We start from the raw sequence: 14,912 nt of genomic DNA on the forward strand, positions 1-14,912 counted from the left end.
TTCACCTGCACAAATAAAGACATTCTGCTTAAAAACAACTTTAGCATGCATGGACTCTGATTGCACGCGTGAAATACGTGCTCACCCCCATTTCTGGCGATAACAGCAAAGGAAGGCTGTTATATTAAGTCAAAAACCTCTGCTTCCAGTGATCTGTGAGTATAAATTCACGTTAGTGACAGCTCTTGAACACATTTATACTTGGGACCGATAGCCATGTGGATCTCGTTTGCTGTTCCTGTTGGAGTGGCGTTGGACTTCATTGCTGTTCCTGTTGGAGTTGCTGTGGATCTCGTTTGCTGTTCCTGATAGAGTTGCATTGGACTTCGTTTGCTGTTCCTGTTCTAGTTGCGTTGGACTTCGTTCGTTCCTGTTGGATTCGCATTGGATGGTGATTCAACACAGGATTTAAAGGTACATTGTTGCAACAATAACTGAACTTAATGGCCATTTATTATGTGTGCACACAAAACAAGCGTAAATCCAATGCATTGGTTGCCAAAGGGTTGGACAATTTTTTGTACTGTATGGTTGTTCTGAAATTGTGGTAATATGGAGGAACAGTGTTTAAATGAGGAAGAATCTGCTGGGTCAAAACAACAGCTTTATGATGATAGTGAGCCTGAAAGGCAAAAAAGGCCAGTTAAACTTACCGCAAAGGCCTTATTGGAAAAACTGCAATCATTGCAAGCAATTAGGAAAGCAAAGTTGAACAAAGCAGGCAAAATAATAGAAACTATTAAAAGGTTGATGCAAAATAACAGAGAATATGAAAATGAAGTACAAAGTGTATTTGAAAATTTCAAAAGGTTATGTTTGGAGGCTCAAGAAGCACATGAATCTTTGTTGACTTTGTTGCCTGATAATGAAATTGAGAAACATGATATATGGTACAAGGCAAAAATGATTTCAAAAAACGAGTTTATTGAACATGTCAATTTATGGTTGTCCACATCTGACACATGTCAGGAAATAACTGAAGGGGTTACTGATGCAAATATTAATGATGAGGTCGTCCCAGAGGACAGTGTTTCAAATGTTTCAAAGGGTGCCACTAACTATAGTAAGCACAGCTCCAGTAGTAGTTCTTCTACTGCATCAGCTCGTGTACAGGCCGAAGCAGAGAGAGCTGCACTTATGGCCCGTGCCGCTGCATTGAAATCTAAACATGCAATTGAAACAAAGCAAGAGGAATTGAGAAAACAGAAGGAACAACTTGAATTGGATGCTGAAATAGCAGCATCTACTGCAAAACTTGCTGTTTTGAGTACTGTTGGCAGCCAAAGCAAATGCTCACGTACTGGTAGTTCTCATTCAAAAGGAAAGGAAGTTACAAAGAGTCAAACGTCAAGGGATGTGATTGGAAATGGAATTTTTGATTCAACAAGAAGAAAAATATTAAATCCACAAGCTACTGAATATGTACCAACAAGTCAACTATCAGTGGCCACAGTTGGAGCTAAAAACAGCAGTCCATCACAACCAACTGGCACTACTTCTAACTTCCCATCACAATCAACAACAATGCAGCACATAGGAGGATTGAACACTTATGGCACCAGCACTAATCAACATCAGGACTCAAGTCAGTTTGTACAACATTCCAGTGGCAGTATAGCAACACAAGCTATAAACCCTCTTCCATCTCATGATGAACCTCTTTTTGAGATTTTGAAAAAGCAGGAGGAGCTCACTGCATATCTCGTACATCAAGTTCAACCTCACACACTTCCAAATAGAGAGATTCCAGTCTTCAATGGTGATCCACTTCATTATGTATCCTTTTTGAGAGCATTTGAACATGGTGTTGAGGAAAGAACTCGCAATAAAAGGGACTGTTTGTATTTTTTGGAGCAATTTACCACAGGTCAACCTAAAGAACTGGTTCGAAGTTGTCAACATCTTGATCCTGAAATAGGTTATCCATTGGCTAAGAATCTTCTGAAGGAGCAATTTGGAAATGATTTTAAAATTGCTGCTGCATATATGGATAAAGCTTTAGGCTGGCCCTTGTTAAAGGCTGAGGACGCACAAGGGTTATATGCATATTCCTTGTTTTTGCGCTCATGTTGTAACCTTCTTAATGACATCTCTTTTATGCAAGAGCTCAACATGCCAAGTAATATGAGAACCATTGTAATGAAGTTACCTTTCAAGTTGAGAGAACGTTGGCGAGAAAAGGCCTGTGAGATAATGGATCTGATCCAAGCCAGACCCAATTTCTCACATCTTGTTGATTTCATCGAACGACATGCAAAGATCGTTTCTGATCCTGTGTTTGGATGTATTCAAGACAAACAACAAGTTGCAAGCAAAGCTGGTAAGGTATTCAAGGGAAACAGTTTTGCTACAAATGTTGTTGCCTCAGTTCCAGTTAAAAACTTGCAGCAAGGAACTCGTTTTGTGAGCAAGATTGATGAAAGCAAGACTTGCTTGTTATGTCAAGGCAATCATGTTTTGGAAAGGTGTCATGTTTTAAAGAAGAAGACACAACGAGAAAAGATTGACTTTTTGAAAGGAAAAGGAATTTGTTTCAGCTGTTTGAAATCTAGACATTTAAGCAAAGAATGTGACAATCGTCTTGTCTGTGAAGTCTGCAAGCAAATGCATCCTACAGTTTTGCACATATATCGCAAATTGGCAGCTGGAATTCCACAGGCAAAGGACACTGAAAAGAGGAGCAGCATAGTCTCTACCCAAACTTGTGGCCATACAGGGGCCGGGAATGAAAAGTGCTTGCTTTCAATTATTCCAGTACAAGTAAAATCAGTTAAAAGTCAGAAAGTAATTCAGACTTATGCCTTTCTGGACCCTGGGAGCTCAGCCTCATTTTGTTCAGAGCAGCTCATGAATGAGCTTAACATTGGAGGAAAAAAAATTAACATCTATCTTCGTACTATGGGGCAAGAACAGCCTGTGTCTTGTAATGTCATAACTGGTTTAGAGGTATGCGGTATCAACAGTAATAAGTTCTTCTCTCTTCCTGAAGTGTACACACAAAAGAAACTGCCTGTCAATTCGGACAATATTGTAACGCAGGAGGAAATTTCCAAATGGCCATATCTGGACAGAGTAACAATTCCTCCCATTGAAGCCAATATAGGTTTACTGATTGGAGCTAATGCATCTCAAGTAATGGAACCTTGGGAAATAATAAACAGCTATGGCGATGGGCCATATGCCATTAGAACCCTACTGGGGTGGGTTGTTAATGGACTTTCAGAAGCAAGCAGTAACTGTGAGGATGAAACTGGTACACCCTCTGTTACTGTTAATAGGATTTCTATCAGAAGGCTTGAAGAATTGCTCCAAAATCAGTATAATCACGACTTCAATGAAATTGTTGTCGAGAAAGAGGAGATGTCAAGGGAGGATTTGCAATTTATGGAAATGATGAAGAACTCTGTCAAAATGCTGGATGGTCATTATAGCCTGAGGCTACCATTTCGTAGTGATGATGTTGTAATTCCAAACAACTTAAGTGTTGCCAAACAAAGGTGTAATGGTTTGAGAAAAAGGCTTGAAAGGAATCAACTGTTGCATGAGGAGTATACTAATTTTCTGTCTGATGTTCTGGAGAAAGGATATGCTGAAAAGGTGCCAGAGCATCAATTAGATCGTGATGATGGAAAGGTTTGGTATATTCCTCATCATGGAGTATTACATGCAAAGAAAGGAACATTGAGGGTCGTGTTTGATTGTGGGGCAACGTTTAGAGATACTTCACTCAACAAACAATTGTTGCAAGGTCCCAATCTTACAAATTCACTTTTGGGAGTATTGTTACGATTCAGACAGGAAACCATAGCACTAATGGCTGACATTCAAGCTATGTTTCATCAGGTCAAGGTAGCAGAAGATGATGTGGATTTTCTTCGGTTTTTATGGTGGTCTGATGGAAACTTGAAGCAGGAAGTCACTACATATAGAATGATAGTCCATCTGTTTGGAGCCGCGTCTTCTCCAAGTTGTGCATGTTATGCATTAAGACGAACGGCAGAGGACAATCAAGCACTTTTTCCATCAGAAGTGATCGACACTGTCTTTGATTGTTTCTATGTAGATGACTGCTTGAAAAGCATCTTCTCAGAGGAGGCTGCTATTGCCATGGTGCAGGATCTTATTGCTCTTTGTCAAAAGGGTGGATTTTGTTTGACGAAATGGACTAGTAATAGCCGTAAGGTACTACAATCAGTTCCAGAAGAGTACAGAAGTAAGGACATCCAGTACTTGGATTTAGACCGGGACAAGCTGCCTGTAGAACGAACTTTGGGGCTCCAGTGGTGTGCAGAAGCTGACACGTTTCAATTTAAACTGCAGTTGAAACCCCATCAGTGCACAAGAAGAGGAATTTTGTCTACTGTTAGTTCAGTTTATGATCCTATGGGATTTCTTGCTCCTCTTATGTTGCCCGCCAAGTTGCTTCTACAGGAGATGTGTAGACAGAATCTGGGCTGGGATGAAGAAATACCTCCAGCTCTCAGAAAACAGTGGACTTGTTGGATTTCTAATTTGGATGAAGTGTCAGAGTTTCAAGTAGGCCGATGCTTAAAACCTACAGATTTCGGTGAAATCATGCATGCCTGTTTGCATCATTTTTCAGATGCCTCTGAAAAAGGATATGGTATGGTTACTTATCTTAGGATGATTAACAGTGATGATAAAGTGCATGTAACATTTCTACTTGCTAAGTCCAGAGTGGCTCCCCTTAAAACTCTAACCATTCCTCGCTTGGAGTTAACAGCAGCTGTTCTCTCTGTTAAAGTGGACCAGATGTTGAGAAGGGAATTAAGACTTCAATTGGAGAACTCAGTTTTTTGGACTGACAGTCAAACTGTGCTCAAGTACATCAAAAATGAAGACAAACGCTTCCAAACCTTTGTTGCAAATAGGGTCTCTTACATTAGAGATAGGACATTGCTTCAGCAATGGAGATATGTTGCCACCAAGGAAAATCCGGCAGATGATGCTTCACATGGAATGCATATCAAGGCATTTATGCACAGTAAGAGATGGATTGCAGGTCCTAGCTTTCTTTGGAGAACAGAAGAGCATCAGTTACACCCCAAAGAGCAAATTGTCGATATGCACGAAGATGATGATCCAGAGATCAAGAAAGATCTTAGAGTGAATGCTGTTATCATGCAAGATATCCAGAATGCCAGTAACTGTCTTATCACACATTTTTCAGACTGGAAAAAACTGAAAGTGGCAGTTGCTTGGATGCTCAAGGTAAAAAAGCTACTGAAACGGATATGTCTCAAAAGAAAGGAATTACTGTTACTGGAAAGGAATTGCAGTGCTTCAAAATCAGACATAGATTTACAAATGAAGTCATTCAAGGCAACTTTGGGTGGACAATTTTTGTCGTTGGAAGACCTCTTTGAGGCTGAAATAGCCATTGTTCGCTTCAGTCAGCAGCAAGAGTTTCGAGATGAGATTTAACAACTGAAGCATGGTTCCTGTGGGGTCAAGAAGGAGAGCAGCATATACAGATTGGACCCTGTATTGGATGACGAACTCATCAGAGTAGGAGGAAGACTCAGAAAGGCAGCCATGCCTATCGAAGCCAAACATCCCATCATTTTGTCCAAAAATCACCATGTGTCAAATCTTCTACTTCGTCACATTCATGACCAATTGGGTCATTGTGGTAGGAATCATATGTTGTCCAAACTCAGACAAACATATTGGATTATAAACGCTAATGCTGCTGCAAGAAAAGTCATTTCCAAATGTATTGTATGTAGACGTTACAAAGGAAAGACGGGCGAACAAAAGATGTCTGACCTACCTCTTGAACGAATTACACCTGATCTTCCACCTTTCACAAATACTGGTGTGGATTACTTCGGTCCTATCGAAGTTAGAAGAGGACGTAGTACAGTAAAACGATACGGAGTGATATTTACTTGTATGGCAAGTAGAGCGGTGCACTTGGAAGTAGCCTATTCTTTGGACACAGATGGATGTATAAATGCTCTACGAAGATTTATTTCTCGTAGAGGTCAAGTAGTACACATCAGGTCAGATAATGGGACAAACTTCATTGGTGCCAACAGAGAGTTAAAAGAGGCCATTTCTGCATGGAACGACAAGCAAATTGAAAAGGAGTTACTTCAAGTAGGGGTTCAGTGGAGCTTCAATCCACCGGCTGGTTCCCATTATGGAGGTGCATGGGAGCGCATTATTCGGATGGTGAGAAACATTCTTTGCTCTGTACTTCGCCAACAAACACTGGATGACGAATCCTTTCATACCATTCTGTGTGAAGTAGAATCAATCCTAAATGATCGTCCCATTACCAAGGTATCCAGTGATCCCAATGACCTTGAAGCTCTTACTCCAAATCATCTGCTTCTCATGAAAGGCAAGCCTGCTTTACCACCAGGTCTTTTTGAAAGAACAGATCTCTATGTGAAAAGAAGATGGAAACAAGTGCAGTACCTAGCTGATCTTTTCTGGAAAAGATGGATACGGGAGTATCTTCCTCTACTCCAAAAACGTCAAAAATGGACAAAGGAACGTCGAAGTTTTAGTACAGGGGACATTGTACTTTTACTGGATCCTACTGCGCCTCGTGGCTCATGGCCACTTGGTCGAGTATTAGAAACCTTTTCAGATGATAAGGGCCTGGTACGAACTGTAAAGGTTAAAACCAAGAGTAGTATTTTAGAACGACCAGTAAGAAAGCTTTGTCTGTTGCTGGAGGTAAATGACTAATGTGGACTGTTACAGTCTGAGTCATGTGGTGCTTCAATATTTGTTATGGCTCCTTTACGTAATATTTGTAATTGTTATGTTAATTACCATAATCAATTAAGGGGCCGGTGTGTAGGAGCCATTTTTTGTGTTGTTGTGATTTATGTTGTCCACTAGGTGTCACTAACTGAAAACTATAACTGAGGTGCCTGTGTAAGCGAGGAAGAGCGTCAGGTATGGGAAAGCACACGGTTTTTGACCGTGCCACAGAGTAATTTGTTTGCTAGCCAGAAAACAGCAGTGTTTAGATATGTGCTGTGTATACATGGAGTGAATGTTATATTGACATGATAAAGAAGAAAGGAGAAGCAAAGATTGAGGCTTTGTTTAATTCACCTGCACAAATAAAGACATTCTGCTTAAAAACAACTTTAGCATGCATGGACTCTGATTGCACGCGTGAAATACGTGCTCACCCCCATTTCTGGCGATAACAGCAATGGAAGGCTGTTACAGAAATGATATACTGTTCAGCCCTATTATCATCACTTCTATCCCCTGATGGTTATTTTAATAACAAAAATAGGATATTCTTCCAAATTCATTTTAATTGCCACTTCATCTGGTACACTTAAATAATATTTTTTTCTGCTTGTTTAAACTACTTGTTTAAAATGAGCTGAAACAACGCAATATTTCAGATTTTTGGGTAGACAACTTGGTTGTTTTACCTTCAGTCCACTTAAATCTGATAACTTAATCAATTTGTGTTGGGACAACGTGAATCAATTGTGTGGAACCCTGCATGTTTTATAAGCACATTGATGAAAAAAAACAGAAGATTAAATATTAAACCTGTGTCAAAGATGAAACGTTTAGCCAAATATGAACATTTACTCACCCAGTGGTTCCAAACCTTTTGTTGTCAACACAAACTAATATAATTTGAAGAAAGCTGCAATGAAATCTGTAACTATTGACTTCAATAGACAACATTTTTCTAAATATAGCCCTAAAAATACATTAATTACAGCACTTTCATTTTTGGGAACAACCTCTTTTAATTAAAGGATTTTCAATCTTTTGTGCACTATGGTATTTAGGATAGCCTATAAATTATTGTGGTTATTATGAGTTATCATGGTTTCATCATTGTTTTTAAAATAGCAGACATTCTACTAGACACATTACCTGTCCCTGAAATAAAAACATATAAGTATTTAATTCATTCATTTTCTTGTCGGCTTTGTCCCTTTATTAATCTAGGGTCGCCACAGCGGAATGAACCGCCAACTTATCCAGCAAGTTTTTACACAGCAGATGCCCTTGCAGCCGCAACCCATCTCTGGGAAACATCCACACACACACTCATACACTACGGAAAATTTTGCCTATGCAATTCACCTGCACTGCATGTCTTTGGACAGTGGGGGAAACCAGAGCACCCGGAGGAAACCCACACGAAGGCAGGGAGAACATGCAAACTCCACACAGAAACACCAACTGAGCCGAGGTTTGAACCAGCAACCCAGTGACGTTCTTGCTGTGAGGCGACAGCACTACCTACTGCACCACCTTGCCCATGTAAGTATTTCATCCCAAAAATGGCTAAAATGGCCTGATGGTTGATTTCTGTGAGTTGTTCTGTAAATGAATATGTCATTCATTTGGATCTCAGATTTGTTTTCTTTATTAAAAACACTTTACAAATGTACAAACCCGGTCATTGTCCTTGTCCTCAGCCCAATTGAGCCAATACAGCTTTAATAGTTTTGATATGCTAAAAACTGTTATTTATAAAAAATACTTCAGAAATAGCAAGTTGAAGTTGTTATCATTCACATCAATGGGTTAAAAACATGAAATTATAAATTAATTCCACAAATAAATACTACAAATATATAAGACAACGACATTTACAATTGTCCCCATGATTCAGCCCATTATTTGCACTGAATTTAATATACAATGCGTGCAATACATGTGTAAGGCTATGACAAGGAACTTTTTAAGCTTGCTTTTGTAGGATTTTTTGAGGAAGACAACATTACGTCAGGCCCTGCCATATTTTTTATAGGTGAAAATGTACGTGTCTAGTAGAATATCCCATATATAATGTTTTATGTGAGTGGTACATAGATATTTTTGTAACTCGAATGTTTGAGTTGTAACTGCATATGCAAACATTTTTTAACAATAATCTAATATAAGCTATTAACCACGTGGTGGCGCCATTGTCTAGTTTGACTTTGCAAACTAATAACGCGTTCAGCGTCTACAGGATTTTAGAAAAGAAAAAATAAACTTAATATAGGCCTACTTAATACATTTTTATATGATTTTAGTTCACAAATAATGACGGATAATATCAATAATCACTTCATTAATCTCAACCTCTTTTGTTTAGTATGTAAGCTAACGTACATATAAAACAGCATGATCACCTGTTGCGTTGTACTTGAAGCCTTTATGACGATGTAATTCGTAATATCTGTATTATGACAGCATGCTATTTTGACCTCGTTGTAACTTAGCGATATCATAATAAACAACAAACATATAACAATTTATTTTGACTGTATAGGTTCTGCCCCTCATATGCTGAAATACGCACAGCCAATAGGAAAAACCTACTTATCATGTACTCAGGCGTCAGTTATTATAGCTTCCTACTGTAAATGATAGCCAGTATGGTGTGTTGTGAAAGAGAAGGCAGTGTGTGATTGCGGATCAGACAAACACACGCGCGCGCGCCACCAGCTACTATCAACACGCGCGCGCGTTTCAGCTGCCTTCACTTCTGACTGAGTGACTGTCACGCGGAATCGCTGCTTACCTGTGCCTTTACCTTTATACGGACATAAAATGAAAGGTAAGTGTCTATTACACACTTTAAGTAGTTATTATTAAGTAGTAAGCGTGTATTGTGTGAGCAAAGTGTTTGTTGAGTCGCTAATGTTGTATATAGGATCGTTCTGTTCTGTTGTGAGTGACAGGTTGTTTCGCTTCAGCTTCACCTGCTGTCCAGATTACTGTGTATTACACTGTCATTATAAAAGCATTCTGTGTACAAATATTACGAATCTTCAACATATCGGACTCAGTAGGTCTGGGTTATTTATCGATCAGGGTAGTACAACTGGTGGGGCAAACCATGTGGTTGAAAACTTTCTGAAATGACCTTTCTGCGGTGTTTGTATTGATTTCATTTAATTTGAAAAAAGCTTAAATTGGTTAAGAGATCTTCATGTACAGTAGAAGAGGAAGATGTTTCTCCTTTTGCTATATGGTAGTCAAACGTCTGTGTGACCTGTTTTTACAGTATATGTCATTCTTTTTATTGTTGTTTAATAATTAGATGAATTGTTATTAAGGGTGTAGTTACACACACTCTTAAAATACTTTTAGTTATTAAACACAGAAACACCAGAGGCACAAGTCTGACAGATAGAGATGAAGTGCAGACATCCCACACGTATTCACACACTTAAGCTCACTTAAAAAAATCTGTTAATATATTAGCATCACAACAAAATATCCAACACTGTAGAGAGCTTTCACAGAAAAACAACTATGTTTGTTAATTTTACAAACATTCAAAGTATATATAGGCTTTCTTGCTTGGATCTCTTCAGGAGTCATGAAGTGACATGAAGTTTTAGCTACAGTATATAGAGTTATTTATCTGTAGTTGTTATTGTCTCTAATTTAATGTAAACACAATTACACATTTTAAGTGTGATTTTTAAGGGTTCAAACTTTTGGGGCCACCCTATAAAAGTATTCAATTACGATAGAAAGTAGGTACTTTTTGCACCACTTTGTGGAAATGTCTGTCTGTCTGTCTGTCTATATCTTCTAAATAAAAGACGAGTGAAGGATGACAGCATTTTATTTTTTTTGGGTCAACTATTGGTTGTTCTTGCTTGAATCACTTCAGAAGCCAGTTGGTTTTTAAAAATAAAACATGACGTTGAAGCGTTACTTTTTTGCAGATGTTATCGTCTCTAATGTAAATACAATTAGACATTTCAAGTGTGATTTTAAGGGTTCAAACTTTTGGGGTCACTGTATCAAAGTATTGAATTATGATAGAAAGTAGTTTCATTTTACATATCTTTGTGGAAATGTCATGTTCATTTCCAGTTTTATTTATATTAATAATAATAGCTCTTTCTATCTATCTATCTATCTATCTATCTATCTATCTATCTATCTATCTATCTATCCATCCATCCATCCATCCATCCATCCATCCATCCATCCATCCATCCATCCATCCATCCATCCATCCATCCATCCATCCATCCATCCATCCATCCATCCATCCATCCATCCATCCATCCATCCATCCATCCATCCATCCATCCATCCATCCATCCATCCATCCATCCATCCATCCATCCATCCATCCATCCATCCATCCATCCATCCATCCATCCATCCATCCATCCATCCATCCATCCATCCATCCATCCATCCATCCATCCCAGCTCTTATGTCACCTTCTAAGTCTCATCTTAAAGTGATAGTTCACCCAAAATGAAATTTACTCACTGTATTTACTGACTGTTGCAAACCTTTATGACTCCTTTTATCCTGTTGAAAATGAAAAGGAAAGTTGGAAAGGAAATCTGAAAACTGTAACCATTGACTTCTATAGTAGATAAAAAACAAATACTATGGACATCTACTACAGGTTTCCAGCATTTTTTTAAAATATCTTCATTTCTGTTCAACAGAAGTAAAAGGCGAGTAAAGGATGACAGTGTTGTATTTTTTGATTGAACTAATGGTTGTTCTAGCTTGAATCACTTTGGTAGCCAGTTGGTTTTTATAAAACATGACGTTGTAGCTGAATCGTTACTTTTTTGCAGATGTTATTGTCTCTAATATAAATACAATTAGACATTTCAACTGTGATTTTAAGGGTTCAAACTTTTGGGGTCATTGTTAGAAAGTAGTTTTCCATATCTTTGTGGAAATTTCATAATATATATATATATATATATATATATATGTTAATTTTCACTTTTATTTATATTGATAATAATAGATCTATCTATCTATCTATCTATCTATCTATCTATCTATCTATCTATCTATCTATCTATCTATCTATCTATCTATCTATCTATCTATCTATCTATAGTAGATAAAAAACAAATACTATGGAAATCTATTACAGGTTTCCAGCATTTTTCAAACTATCTTCATTTCTGTTCAACAGAAGTTAGATAAAATAAAGGGTGTGTAAAGGATGACAGCATTTAATTTTTTGGGTGAACTATTGCTTCTTCTTACTTGAATCACTTCAGAAGCCAGTTAGTTTTTATGATAAAACATGAAGTTATAAAGCGTTACTTATCTGCAGATGTTATGGTATCTAATATAGATACAATAAGACATTTTAAGTTTGATTTAAGAGTTAGATAAAAAGTAGTTACTTTTTATATCAGACAAAAGATATCTGCTATATATTGAAGCATTTTGTTCATGTTCACTTTTATTTTTTAAATGTTTTACATAATATTTTTAACAGACATTTTAGTACCTTCTAAGTATCATCTTAAAGGGATAGTTCACCACAAACAAGATTGACTTACTATATTTACTCACCCTCAAATAATTACAAACCTTTGTGAGTCTGTTTAATCTGTTGAAATAAAAAAAGAACGTTGAAAAACAAATCTGAAGGAACTGTAACCACTGACTTCTATCGTAGGATAAACAATTACTATGGCAAATCAATAGTTACTGGTTTACAGCTTTCTTCAAAATGTCTTATTGTCTGTTCAACAGAAAAAAGAAAGTCAAACGGGTTTGGAACAAATAAAGAGCGAGTAAAGGATGACAGAATTGTCATTTTTGGGTGAACTACCCATTTAACTTTTGATTTAAACTTTTGACTCAAAATGCAACTGCTGTCCGGTTTGGGAGAGGGAGGGAAGAGAGAGAGAAAAGAGATGAATGATTGGTTGTTCTCAGTGTGAGAAAGATAATACTGCCTTTAATGTTTCTAGTGTGGCTTGTTCAGTAACCTGTACTTGAACTTGAGCGCAGTTTAGTCAATTTTACACCATTTGATTTTTACAGTTTTAGTTTTTGTTTGGAACTCAAATGATAATCCAGACAGTGAGTTTTGGAGAACTGGAAATTCACCCTTTGTTTATACTAGCGATGGCCAAACTAGGGTCAGCGGGCCAAAGTTGGCCTTTTGTATACTTTGATTTTGCCCGCCAGAGGGAAAATGATTGGGGTTGGGCAATGCCTTTAACATAGATTTTCACTTCTATAATAATGTAACCTTTTTTTGTACATTTTTTTAAAATCTGTTTTATTTACAACATTTAATTGAAACATTTAATTTTATTTTTGTTTGTTTTTGTAGCTCAACAATAAAACAAACAAACAAAAATAAAATTAAATCTTTCAATTAAATGTTGTAAATAAAACAGATAAAAAAATGTACATAGTGTCACTTAACAAATTGGGGACAAGACAAAACATCAGCATGCAAATCATGTTAAAGTTCGTTTAAATAATATACATTAAAAAAAATAATAATGTTGTTTTATTTTTAAATATGATTAAAGAAATTATCAAATTACCCATGGCAACTAATGTAATACAGTTGGCTATATTTATTTTCGGCCCACAGCTCTTCATAAGAAAAAGTTTGGGCACCCCTGGTTTAGACTATTAGACACATTTTCACCTTTTGGACTTTAAATACAGCATTGTTTGCGTTTAACCTGAAGCATGTTTGCGTTTAACCTGAAGTTTGCTTTTTGGAGATATCAATATTTGGCTTGATTGACATTCTAATCCATATAGTCGTCTCAGTATTAAAAGAACCATTGACTCAGCTTATATTTGTAATAATAGATCTGTAAAGTGTAATAGTTTATAATGCATTCTCAATATATTAAAGGTCAGTTATGTGTTTTAGTCAATATGTGTATTTAGACCTGCCTGGGCGTTATTATTACGAAAATCTCATAACACAATATATAGGTCATCTAATACCCTTATACCAACACCTATCATAATATATGACGTTTATTGGGGTTGGGAGTGCTAAGTAGAAATATAGACCTAAAATAGGCCTAGCAACACCCATGGTAATATCTAAAGTGAAGACAATACAGGTTATTTTGCTCACATTTTAAGATTACAAGGCTGAACAGCATGAAAAGCCATCAGATTAGAGACATTTCCCAGTATTTCTCTGTTGCAATCGAGGGATCACAATAATTAACCCTGAAAAAACACTACCAGACTACCAGAAACACTACCAGACTACCAGAAACACTACCAGACTATGGTTTAAAAACAGCACTACAACACACAAAAGAGAGAGATCAACTTAGAAAGTCACTTACCTGTTTTGATCAGCTGTAGTTGCAAATTATGCTTAGTTTTTCTAAGTTATTTTGCTCTGCTTAGTTTGACAGGCTGATGGATGCCGACTCATTGAATCTTCGAACTTATAAATATATTAAATAGGCTCTATTCTTATAAATGAACTGCATAGTTGCAATCTAAACAACTACACACTCGACTAAAAAAGCCTCAAAAGTAGATTATGTTGTCCAACAGCTGCAATATTTGTCAAACTGTAGTGAGTTTATTGATCTGCTGTCACTCTATGGACGGAGAAACAGAAGGGTGAGGAGGCTGTACGAGTTTTGATAGTGCAGAATATTGCACGGCTATCAGCCAATCCGATTCGAGAACCAGACAGAACTGTTGTATAAATATATATATATTGACCACATGGAGACTTGAATTTTAAAGAATGTAATTAAAACATTCAGTTGGCGCAGTAGCCTAGGAGTTAGCGCTCCAGCATATGATGCAGTAGCAAGTCAGGGCGTCCTGAGTTCGAATCCTGGCTCGAGGACATTTTCCTACGCCCCTCTCTTTCTCTCTAACTTCGCTTCCTGTCTCAATACTGTCCTATCTAAAAAAAAAGGCCAAAAATAAATCTTTAAAAATGTACACATTTATATGTGGTTCTGTTTCTCCCTTTATTTAGAGATTCTGGGGCAAATATTTGATTAACAATGTAAAAATATAAAATAAATATGAGTTAAATGAAAACACTTTTCATAAATGAATAATGACAGGCTAAACAATATTATATTACTAAATAAAATGCAAAATGAAAACATTTTACTTTCAAATTTGCAGTTTTTTCACCATAC

General features: G+C 37.0%; 1 protein-coding gene across 50 annotated transcripts in view; it reads left to right on the plus strand.

Moving 5' to 3' along the window:
* The first annotated feature begins 9,498 nt into the window (after nucleotides 1-9,498).
* Nucleotides 9,499-14,912, plus strand: part of mical2a (microtubule associated monooxygenase, calponin and LIM domain containing 2a) — a 144,075-nt gene continuing 138,661 nt past the window's right edge. For all 50 annotated transcript variants that reach the window (XR_012382807.1, XR_012382806.1, XR_012382810.1 and 47 more), the window contains exon 1: nucleotides 9,499-9,574. The gene's annotated coding sequence lies outside the window, so the exon portion shown is untranslated. The remainder of the gene's footprint in view (nucleotides 9,575-14,912) is intronic.

Source organism: Danio rerio, chromosome 7 (assembly GCF_049306965.1).
Source record: "Danio rerio strain Tuebingen ecotype United States chromosome 7, GRCz12tu, whole genome shotgun sequence".
Classification (NCBI taxonomy): Eukaryota; Metazoa; Chordata; class Actinopteri; order Cypriniformes; family Danionidae; genus Danio; species Danio rerio.